We start from the raw sequence: 10047 nt of genomic DNA, 5'->3' as shown, positions 1-10047 counted from the left end.
TTAGGTAATTAAATGTTGAAAATCTTCCAAAACATTCTCATCTACCCTCTGGCTGCAACAACATAAACGTGAAGGAAGCACGCTATTTCTTCTCAGTGCTCACTGCGTTGCCTAAGATCAGCAAACAGCCATAAAGTGAGAGTGAGTTTTTAAATTTGAAGAAATTTCTTTAGTTTCATCCTACTTTAATTGCTTAGTTCATTTGTTCTTTTTTTAATTACTTTGTAAGTAAGGGATAAATGTTTAAAACCAAAAAGTAGCTTGATTAAAATAATAAAATGTCATAATCCGTTCTTCTCTCTAGTACTGAACCCCATTTCTTTGCAAGGGCGTGAAGTGCAAAATTTTACTAATAAAAAGCTTTGAGCTCTTTCTTTCGGTCCCATATTGAACTCGAGTTGGAAGAGGCGAGTCTGGTCTCAAAATGGAGGGTCGTGATCCAAAAGAACCAGAGCAGTTGAGGAAGCTGTTTACTGGTGGTCTGAGCTTTGAAGCTACAGATGACAGTTTGAGAGAACATTTTGAGAAATGGGGCACACTCACAGATTGTGTGGTCATGAGAGACCCCCCAAACAGAGCGTTCCAGAGGCTTTGGCTTCGTGACTTACTCATGTGTTGAAGAGGTGGAGGCAGCAATGTGTGCTCGGCCACACAAGGTTGATGGGCATCCAGTGGAACCAAAGACAGCTGTTTCTAGAGAGGATTCTGTAAAACCTGGCGCCCATTTGACAGTGAAGAAAATTTTTGTTGGTGGTATTAAAGAAGATACAGAAGAGTATAATCTGAGAGACTACTTTGAAAAGTATGGCAAAATTGAAACCATAGAAGTGATGGAAGACAGTGGAAAAAGAGAGGATTTGCTTTTGTAACTTTTGATGATCATGATTCAGTTGATAAAATTGTTGTTCAGAAATATCACACTATTAATGGGCATAATTGTGAAGTGAAAAAGGCCCTTTCTAAGCAAGAGATGCAGTCGGCTGGGTCACAGAGAGGTCGTGGAGGTGGATCTGGCAACTTTATGGGTCGTGGTGGAAACTTTGGAGGTGGCGGAGGTGATTTTGGTCGTGGTGGAAACGTAGGTGGACGAGGTGGCTGTGGTGGTGGAAACTTTGGAGGTGGTGGAGGTGGCTGTGGTGGTGGAAACTTTGGTGGAAGAGGTGGCTATGGTGGTGGAAACTTTGGTGGAAGAGGTGGCTATGGTGGTGGAGGTGGCGGCAGCAGAGGGAGGTATGCTGGAGGTGATGGTGGTTATAATGGATTTGGAGGTGATGGTGGCAACTATGGTGGTGGTCCTGGTTATCGTAGTAGAGGGGGCTACGGTGGTGGTGGACCAGGATATGGAAACCAAGGTGGTGGATATGGTGGTGGAGGAGGAGGATAGGATAGTTACAATGAAGGAGGAAATTTTGGTGGTGGTAACTATGGTGGAGGTGGAAGCTACAGTGATTTCGGAAATTATAGTGGACAACAGCAGTCAAATTAGGGTCCCATGAAGGGGGCAGTTTTGGTGGAGGAAGCTCTGGCAGTCCCTGTGGTGGTGGTTATGGACATGGTGGTGGAAGTGGTGGATATAGTAGCAGAAGCTTCTAAAAACAGCAGAGAAGGGCTACAGTTCTTAGCAGGAGAGAGAGCAAGGAGTTGTCAGGAAAGCACAGGTTACTTTGAGACAGTCGCCCCAAAGGCATTAGAGGAACTGTAAAAATCTGCCACAGAAGGAGCGATGATCTATAGTCAGAAAAGTTACTGCAGCTTAAACAGGAAGCCCTTCTTGGTCAGGACTGTCATAGCCGCAGTTTGCAAAAAGCGCAGCTATTGATAAAATGCAATGTAGTGTCAATTAGATGTACATTCCTGAGGTCTTTCATCTGTTGTAGCTTTGTGTTTCTTTTTCTTTCATTACAGGTATGTTGCCCTGTAAATTGTGGTAGTGGTACCAGGAATAAAAAAATAAGGAATTTTTAACTTTTCAATATTTGTGTAGTTCAGTTTTTCTACATTTTAGGACAGAAACTTAACAAAATGCAGTTTTGAAGGTGTTTCCTTGTGAGTTAATGAGTAAAGAAGATCATTGTTAATTACTATTTTGTATGAATTTTGCTAAATTTAACTGTAAAGAAACACCTACTGACTTGCAGTTTAAGGAGGAATTTATTCTCCCTACTTCCAAACCATGCTATGAATGGGCGCGGACATGTGGAGAGAGTAGATACCTGTATGCTTGCAATGTGTGTTTTAGAATATTTAGGATTGGGTATTTAATAAATTAGCATATTTGTGAACTTAATAGCATTAAGATTACCTTCAAATGAAAAATATCAAAATTAAAAAAAAAAGCTTTGAGATAAAAATCCCTTTGCTCTTGTAAACTATTTTTGGAAAATTATTATACACATATATAACTTATTTTAATAGTTACCTTCTCCTGTTACCATCTTCTATGTCCCCTGTCTCTTTCCATTGAATCCCTTCTTTCCATCCAGTCTCTCTCTTCTAGTTTGGTGTCCTCTCCTCTCTCTCTCTTTCTCTCTTCCTCTCTCTCTGCCCCCGCCCCTCTGTCTCTCCCATAACCCTCCATTTTCCAAGAAGAAATGTTTATGGTGTTGGGGTATAGCATTACCAACCCCCTAAAGGGTACTTCTACTCAAACTTCTTAATTTCAAATTAAGTAACAAAAAAGCAGGCTTCCATATCACTTTATCATACATACATGCTTGGTTTCAGCTAATGCCCACGGAATCCCCTCTGCTAGTCCAAGCCTCCCGACATCCCACATACACCTTTCCACACCCAGCGTTCAGTGCATCTACTTACAAAGCTACTAACTCCTCTCCGAGTGGCCATTGAATTTATGACCTCACAGTGACTGTCACATAGGTGGTTACAGGAAGGTTAGGTAGGATTCATCCCAGTGAGTTGATTAGGGAGGCTCCTGAAGCCCCCCCAAAATGCAGGCTATTGCCAATGCTCTTGATTAGCCACCAAACCTAGATAGTAAGACACTATCTCTGAAGACAGCCCATACTTCAGTTGCACAACTCTAAGGAATCAAGATGAAACTGAGCTGGAAGCTTCTTCCCACCTGGCTCCCTGCGCAGGGCTGGAGAGCGAGATGAGATGTGTCACGGGGAAAAGTCATCAACAGCTGTAACCAGCGGTGGATCCTGTGAAGTACACAAGTGACCAGGCAGGCAATAGGTGTCCACTGGTGCAATAGCGGCATAACTCTTATGGGGATAATCTGCTTGCTCCTAATTGGATTTGAGCCCTGCAGCACTGGAAAGAATTCATGGCTTGTACTGAAAATCTATTTAAAAGCCTATGGCTGGCAAGGTCATAAGCCTTGAGTGGGGAGATATCACTGTTGTTTGGCTAAATAGATATTGTGAATGTAAAGTCAGATGCACAAGGTGGCACACAGGCCTAGAGTTTGTTTGCAGTGGCTAGAGACCCCGGCATGCCCATTCTTTCTGTCTCTTAAACAAATAAATAAAATATTAAAATAATAATTTAAAAATTAAAAAGATAGAAACAAGCTGGTAAAACAAAGACTCCCATGTACAGTGTGAGGGATCGCCAAATGGGTTTGACATAGGGTGCCTACTCTAGAGATTCATATGATGGGGCTGAAAAAAGACTGAAATAATTCTACTGGAGCTGATTAATTTCTCGGGTACTGTAGGCCGAGACGGTGAGGATTCTCCCGGCTCCTGTCAAGCCCCGAGGCCCAAGTGAGGAGATGAGCACACACTGTTCACTCAGTAGGGTTGAGAGCCCACGGCAAAGCCTCCCTCTGTCCATCTCTCGGTATGTTGTTGGCTCGTGACCTTAGCTCAATCTGCTGGCCCTCAACATTAACTGGTGTGGCTTGTGTGGTTAGTGCAAGTTGACTTATTTTGCTGTCATGTGAGAGCTTTTTGTTAAAAGTCTCAGTAATAGTAATATTGAGACAAGCCAGATTAAAAACAGAAAGAAGAGTCATTGCCTTCAAAAAGATGGCTAATTTGCCCCTAAGAGAGAAAGGAAAGATATTATTTTTCCTCCTTTCACATAGTTATAGAGATCAATTCACCTTGTCAGACATCTTTTGTCTTTATATGTCTAGAAATTGAGATCAATTTATCTTACTAACATATTTGGCTTTGGCCTCCTTAATCTTGTCAAACATTTTGAGAAATTCAATACATAAAAATCCTGCAATTTGACCATTTTCCTGTCCCATTGCCATTATCCTTTTTTGTCCCACTCTCCCACTCCCACTCCAATGAGCATTCTCCTGCTTCCAAGTAGTCCTGTCTCTCTCTCTCAGCTGTGATGTCTCACTCCTTTTGTCCTCCTCTGTCCTCCACATTGAAATGTTGATGAGCTCAGAACCATGCAGGTCTTGTGGGGGTAATGACAACCACAGTGAGGTCATGAATGCACTTAGTCAATTCATATCTGGAAGACAATGCCTCAAAGTATTCCTTCCCACCTGTGGCTCTTATTTTCTTCCACCCCTTTTTCTACAAGGTCCCCTGAGCCTTGGAAGGTGTGATAGAGATGTTTATTTTGTGTCATGCCCCCCAACAGCCTCTTATTTTCAGTTTGGATGAATTCTGAGCCTCCTCAGTGTCTACCGCCATCTCCATATCGAAGCTTCCCTGGCTAGCAGTGAAAGCAGCACTCATATTCTCTCCATTTCTTCCCCGGCAATGTTCCCTGATTCCTGGTGGGTGTGATAGAGATGACTCGTCCAGGGTAAGCACTGGATTTCCTTTTCTTCTCATCACCTAGATGAGTCTTGAGTCTCCTCAGAATTCACAGTCATGTGTAAAAGGAAAATTCTCTAACCAAACATGAAAACAGCATTGATCAGCAGGTATAAATGTATACAATTGGAAGGCAATTTGATGGACTTAACATAGCCATTTAGCCAAGGAACAGTGGAAGTTTCCCTTTAGGGCCTATGTCCATAAGCTTTTGACTCCATTTTTTAAATAACATTTTTTGTTTATTTTTATTTATTTGAGAGTGATAGGGAGAGAGAAAGAGGTAGAGAGAGAGAGAGAGAGAGAGAGAGAGAGGGAGAGAATGGGTGCACCAGGGCCTCCAGCCACTGCAAACAAACTCCAGGCGTATGTGTCCCCTTGTGCATCTGGCTAACGTGGGTCCTGGGGAATCAAGCCTCGAACCAGGGTACTTAGGCTTCACAGGCAAGTGCTTAACCGCTAAGCTATTTCTCCAGCCCTTGACTCCATTTTTGGTACCAGGCATAGATTCCCTCTCAATGAGCAGACCTCAAATACAACCAAAGAGTAGCTGGTAACTCCCATAGCTTGTATGCCACTGCTGCATTCATGAGCATATCTTTCCTGACTGGTTGATTTTGTAGCTTGCAAGAACCACTGCTCAGTACACTGGTGAAGACTTTTCTAACCTGGTAGCTTACTTTCCCACACTGTGGCAGTTACCTTCACATTGCTGGGACAATCAACTGGCCAATAATGGCTTATGGAAGAGAAGGGTATATTTCAGGCTTACAGATTCCAAGAGAAAGTTCATCATGGCAGAAGAAACTGGCTCATTCCATTCATCCAAAGCAGAGAGAGAGAAAAGCCAGCACCAGCCAGCATAAGCTGATTCTCAAAACACCAAGTAGGGCTCCACTGCTGAAGACAAAGTAGGAAGCTTAAATTTATCCAAAACTACTTAAGTCTATGGGGGTTGTGTTATTCAGGGTTCTTTAGAGGAACAGAATTGATAAAACGAATTATGTTAAAAAGGGAATTTATTAGATTAGCTTACAGCAGTTCAACAGTAGAAGTCTGCAGGTCTGAGAGTCAAGGAACCCAGTAGCTGCTCAGTCCAGGTTGCTGGATGCCTCAGCAGACCCAATCCAGCACTGAAGGCCTGGAGGCTTCCTGGAGAGCCACTGCTCTTCAGTCCATGCTGGAAGGCTGAGGAAACTTGGCTCCAGTGCCGAGGAAGGACCATGGAACAAGACAGATGCACCACATGCAAGCAGCAGCAGACTCCAGGCAGGGGAGGAAGAGGCTCTATCCCCCCATACATAAAGACCCCCCTCTGGCAGGCCCCCCACTCTAGAGGGAGAGCTTCCTCCTTCAGTTAATCCTTCCCAGAAGCAACCTCAGAGACACAACCAAGAGGAATGTCTGTGGATTCGTAAACAGATCCAAGTTGAAAACAGAACTTAATCATACCAGGGTCATTACATTCATATCACCAGACATGCTGTGACAGCTAGTCAGCAGAGAAGGAGCTTCCAGCTCTGTCCCAGCTTGATTTTCAGTTTCCTGTGACCACAACATGTGATATCTTCAGCATTAGGGTCTTAAAAATCTATATCTGGTGGGTAACCAAGACTGTTTTGTCTTTTTTTTTTTTTTTTCATTAAAAGTCCAAGTTTGAAAGAAATTTTTGCTTTGGAGCTTTTTGACAAAATTCCCACTGTTGATGTAGAATTAAAAAAGAAAGAAAGAAGAAAGGAGGAAAGAAAGAGAGAGAAAAAGGAGGAAGGGAATAAAACAATGTAAGTCAGCCATATACTCCTCATACTTTATTTTTCGTTTTCCCAGGTCACTTCCTCACTAACTCCTGTGGCTTCTAGGTGTTAATTTTGTCCTCTTTCCCAGAAACTTTTCCCTGCTAGAAAAAAATCGATAGCTATAAGTTTAAGCCAAATACCTATTTATTTTGTTGTTCCTGTTTGTTTGTTTGAGGTAGGATCTTACTCTAGACCAGACTGATATGGGACTCACTCCGTAGTCCCAGGCTGGCTTTGAACTCACAACGATCCTCCTACCTCTGCCTCCCAATGCTGGGAATAAAGTTGTGCACCATCTTCCCCAGCTAAAACATTTTGATTTGTTTTATTTGGTTATTGTTTTGGATTTTCACAGGAAGATCTCGCTCTAGCCCAAGCTGAGCTGGAATTCACTATATAGTCTTAGGCTGGCCTCTAACTCACAGTGATCCTCCTATCTCAGCCTCGGCAGTGATGGGATTAAACATGTGTACCACCATGCTTGGCTATTTCTTTTTTAAAATGCTTTTAAGATGCTATCTTTAATTTTAAAATCAAAAGTTGTACTTTCTTTATGAGGATGATAGGATGAGTACATATCTCATTGCACCAAGAGAAGTTTTGTCTGTTTCCTCATTATATAGGCAGGCTACTTTTAGGCGTAGATATAACTCAAATCAGATATTTTATTTCCAGTAGTAAAAACTGTAAGGTTTGGGAGTGACCAAGATTACACAGAGAACTCTGAGGCAAAGATGGAAGCTTTTGTTCAGGAAAAGCACAAGCTGTCAGGACTGACTGTCAAGGGCAGAGCACAGCCAACGTTGAGATTACACATAGTGGTCTTTACAGGGCTCTTCCCTTGGGAAAAGGTGAGGAAGGGAAAAGAACTCCTTTGTGTTGGGAGCCATAGAGCAAAAGCCTCTCCATTTTGCCTGGGCCTGTTCATAAGTTGGTTCATTATTCAGAAAGCTGGTCCATCTAGCTTTCTGTTAGATACTTCTGGAACGTGGGTCAGCAGACTGCTTACAGAATCTTATCTTTTGCAAAAGGCCAGTTTATGGTCAGGCTATGAAGCCTGGCACAGTCAGGATGTTAAGCCATTGAGGCAAGATTAGATAAACACCTGATTACATCCCCTCTAGGTTTCCTGACAATTTCAAGGCCCTAAATCACGTCAGCCAGCTTATTCCCCCACCTTTTTCTTCCCCTATGTAACCACTGTGTAAAAAATAAAGATTCAGAGACCTTGATCAGAATATAGACTTGGTCTCCTTCTTTGTGTCTCTTGTCTCTCATCCAGGTTAATTTCCCCTCGGGTCCTTGTTCAACTCCCCTCTGGCAGGGGCACCTTTGTTCTTTACAAGAGCCATTTCAAATAGCTATGGTGTGAGACCAGAACAGTGACCAGGTGACCTGGGAGATAAGGGGGCAGGAAACCAAGACCTGGGGCATTGTTAGGAAAGGAAGGGATAATGGCTGGGTGGTTTCTTGAGGAATATGGATAAATCTCCTTCACGATCCTGCTGTCCTTGGTGACTCCATTTTGGGAGCCTGTTTCTATCTACCTAACAAAAACTGTGTCAGGAGAAAATAACTTTAAATCCCTCATCCTTTTTTATTGTTGTTGTTAACCAAAAGTGACCCTTGGCTTTACCTCTTCCCTCCATTTCCTCGCTTCAGAAAAGTGTTTCTAAGGCAAAAGTACAAAGAGACAGGAGGAAATATCATCCTTCAGTTTCTGAATATTGGAAAATACCCAGTGACAAATACATTGAGTGAAAAGGTCTTGTCCCTATTTCTGGACATTGAATTTCAAGCCAGTTTATAATGATGGCTGCACTATATGAAAGTAAATTTAAAGTATGTTTGGTTCACAAAACAATTCAAGGAAGTTTTCCATGCTCCTGATGTATACATATTTCAAAGCAAGACACAACAAGGAATACACAGAGTGACTCAAAAGAATGTAGAACAAGGCGGGCGTGGTGGCGCACGCCTTTCATCCCAGCACTCCAAAGGCAGAGGTCGGAGGATCACTGTGAGTTCACGGCCACCCTGAGACTACATAGTGAATTCCAGGTCAGCCTGAGCTAGAGTGAAACCCAACCTCAAAAAACAAACAAAAGAATGTAGAACAAAACAAACACCGAAAGTAATATAGAATTATAAACATGAATAGTTCTTCAGTCGTCGTCCACCCTCAAGCTTCCTGTCATGAGGTGGATCTCCTCACACTAACAATCATCCCTTGGGTTTCCTTATCTGGTAAGAAAGATGTTCTCTCACATCTTAATTTTCCTTCTTTTTCATGAATTTATTTTCTATTCTTTCAGACACAGCCTCATGATTCCAGGCTGACCTCTAACTCACCATGTAGCCAAAGATGACACTAAACTCTTGATTCTCTTGTCTCCACCTCCTGAGTGCTGAGATTTTATTAAGCAAGCATTCTACCAACCCATTTACAACCCTAGCTCACGGCTTCATTTTCTACATTTTAAAACATTGTATTTATATGTAGTGGAGCAAAGTTGATTTTGTTTTTTTAAAGCAGGCAAGTGTTATGAGCATGTAAGGACCAGCATATGGTCCAGGGCTAGTTTAGGATAAACAAGTTTGTTGTGAGAGTAAAAAATGCAAAGTCAAAGCTTGTAAGCAAAACTAAGACTAACTGTGTACAGTGACGTAGTAGAGATTAGCAGATGTGTGTGTGAAACTATTAGATAAGTATTGGTAGGTATTAAAAACCCCAGCTGCTCAGCAACCATTGTCTCATTCTCCCCGACACTATGACTGACTGAAAGGTTACTCAGCAGTCCTGACTGAGACCCCTGCGAGACATATCACCGATCCGAATTCATCAGCCCGACACTGTCCAAATGATCATCCGTAAGCCAGAGCACTAGCTTACGCCAGTGGACCAAGACTCGGCTTGGAGCGCAGCAAAAAGAAAGTAAAACGTCGCAGCTCGAACCCCGCGTTGGTCAGGTCGTAAAACGTCGCAACTCAAATCTCGCGTTGTCAGGTCGTATACATGTTAGACTCGTTAGAAATATTCTTGTGTTAGTAATGTAGCGATGAATATTATATTAGCTATAATATTATTTGTGATAGTTTGGACTTGCTTGTGTGTGACTTTCATCCCAGTAAACTCCTTTGCAAGTATACCAGTGTCTGAGTATCATTGGCCTTCGCCGGCGGACTCCTCTCAACCAATCATCTTTGAGAGTGCTCGGGACAGCAAGGTACATAATCTGTTCTACACAAGGACAGGGAGATAAGCATCAGAGAAGCAACCAAACAAGTGCTGGCACTCACCTAGCCACGACCCCAAGGCGGCAGCCGAGACCAGGGCCGGACAGCAGCTGGGCACTGATAGGAGAATGAGCTGACCCCACGGCGGCCATTGGCAGCTAGAGTGACTGAGCAGAAAATGGGTATGAAAACCCCAGCAAAAGCTCAGAACAGTGTCACTCAACTCAGAGAGACAGACTCCAGATGTTGAGAAGCACCACGGG

The 10047-nt window shown here is 42.9% G+C and overlaps 1 pseudogene; it reads left to right on the top strand.

Annotated features, from left to right (window-relative positions):
- Nucleotides 1–424: 424 nt before the first annotated feature.
- LOC101616371 lies at nt 425–1593 on the top strand (annotated as a pseudogene).
- Nucleotides 1594–10047: the final 8454 nt, after the last annotated feature.

Source organism: Jaculus jaculus, chromosome 14 (assembly GCF_020740685.1).
Source record: "Jaculus jaculus isolate mJacJac1 chromosome 14, mJacJac1.mat.Y.cur, whole genome shotgun sequence".
NCBI lineage: Eukaryota > Metazoa > Chordata > Mammalia > Rodentia > Dipodidae > Jaculus > Jaculus jaculus.
The sequence above is the reverse complement of the archived record's forward strand: the minus strand, read 5'-3'. Positions and strand labels throughout refer to the sequence as shown.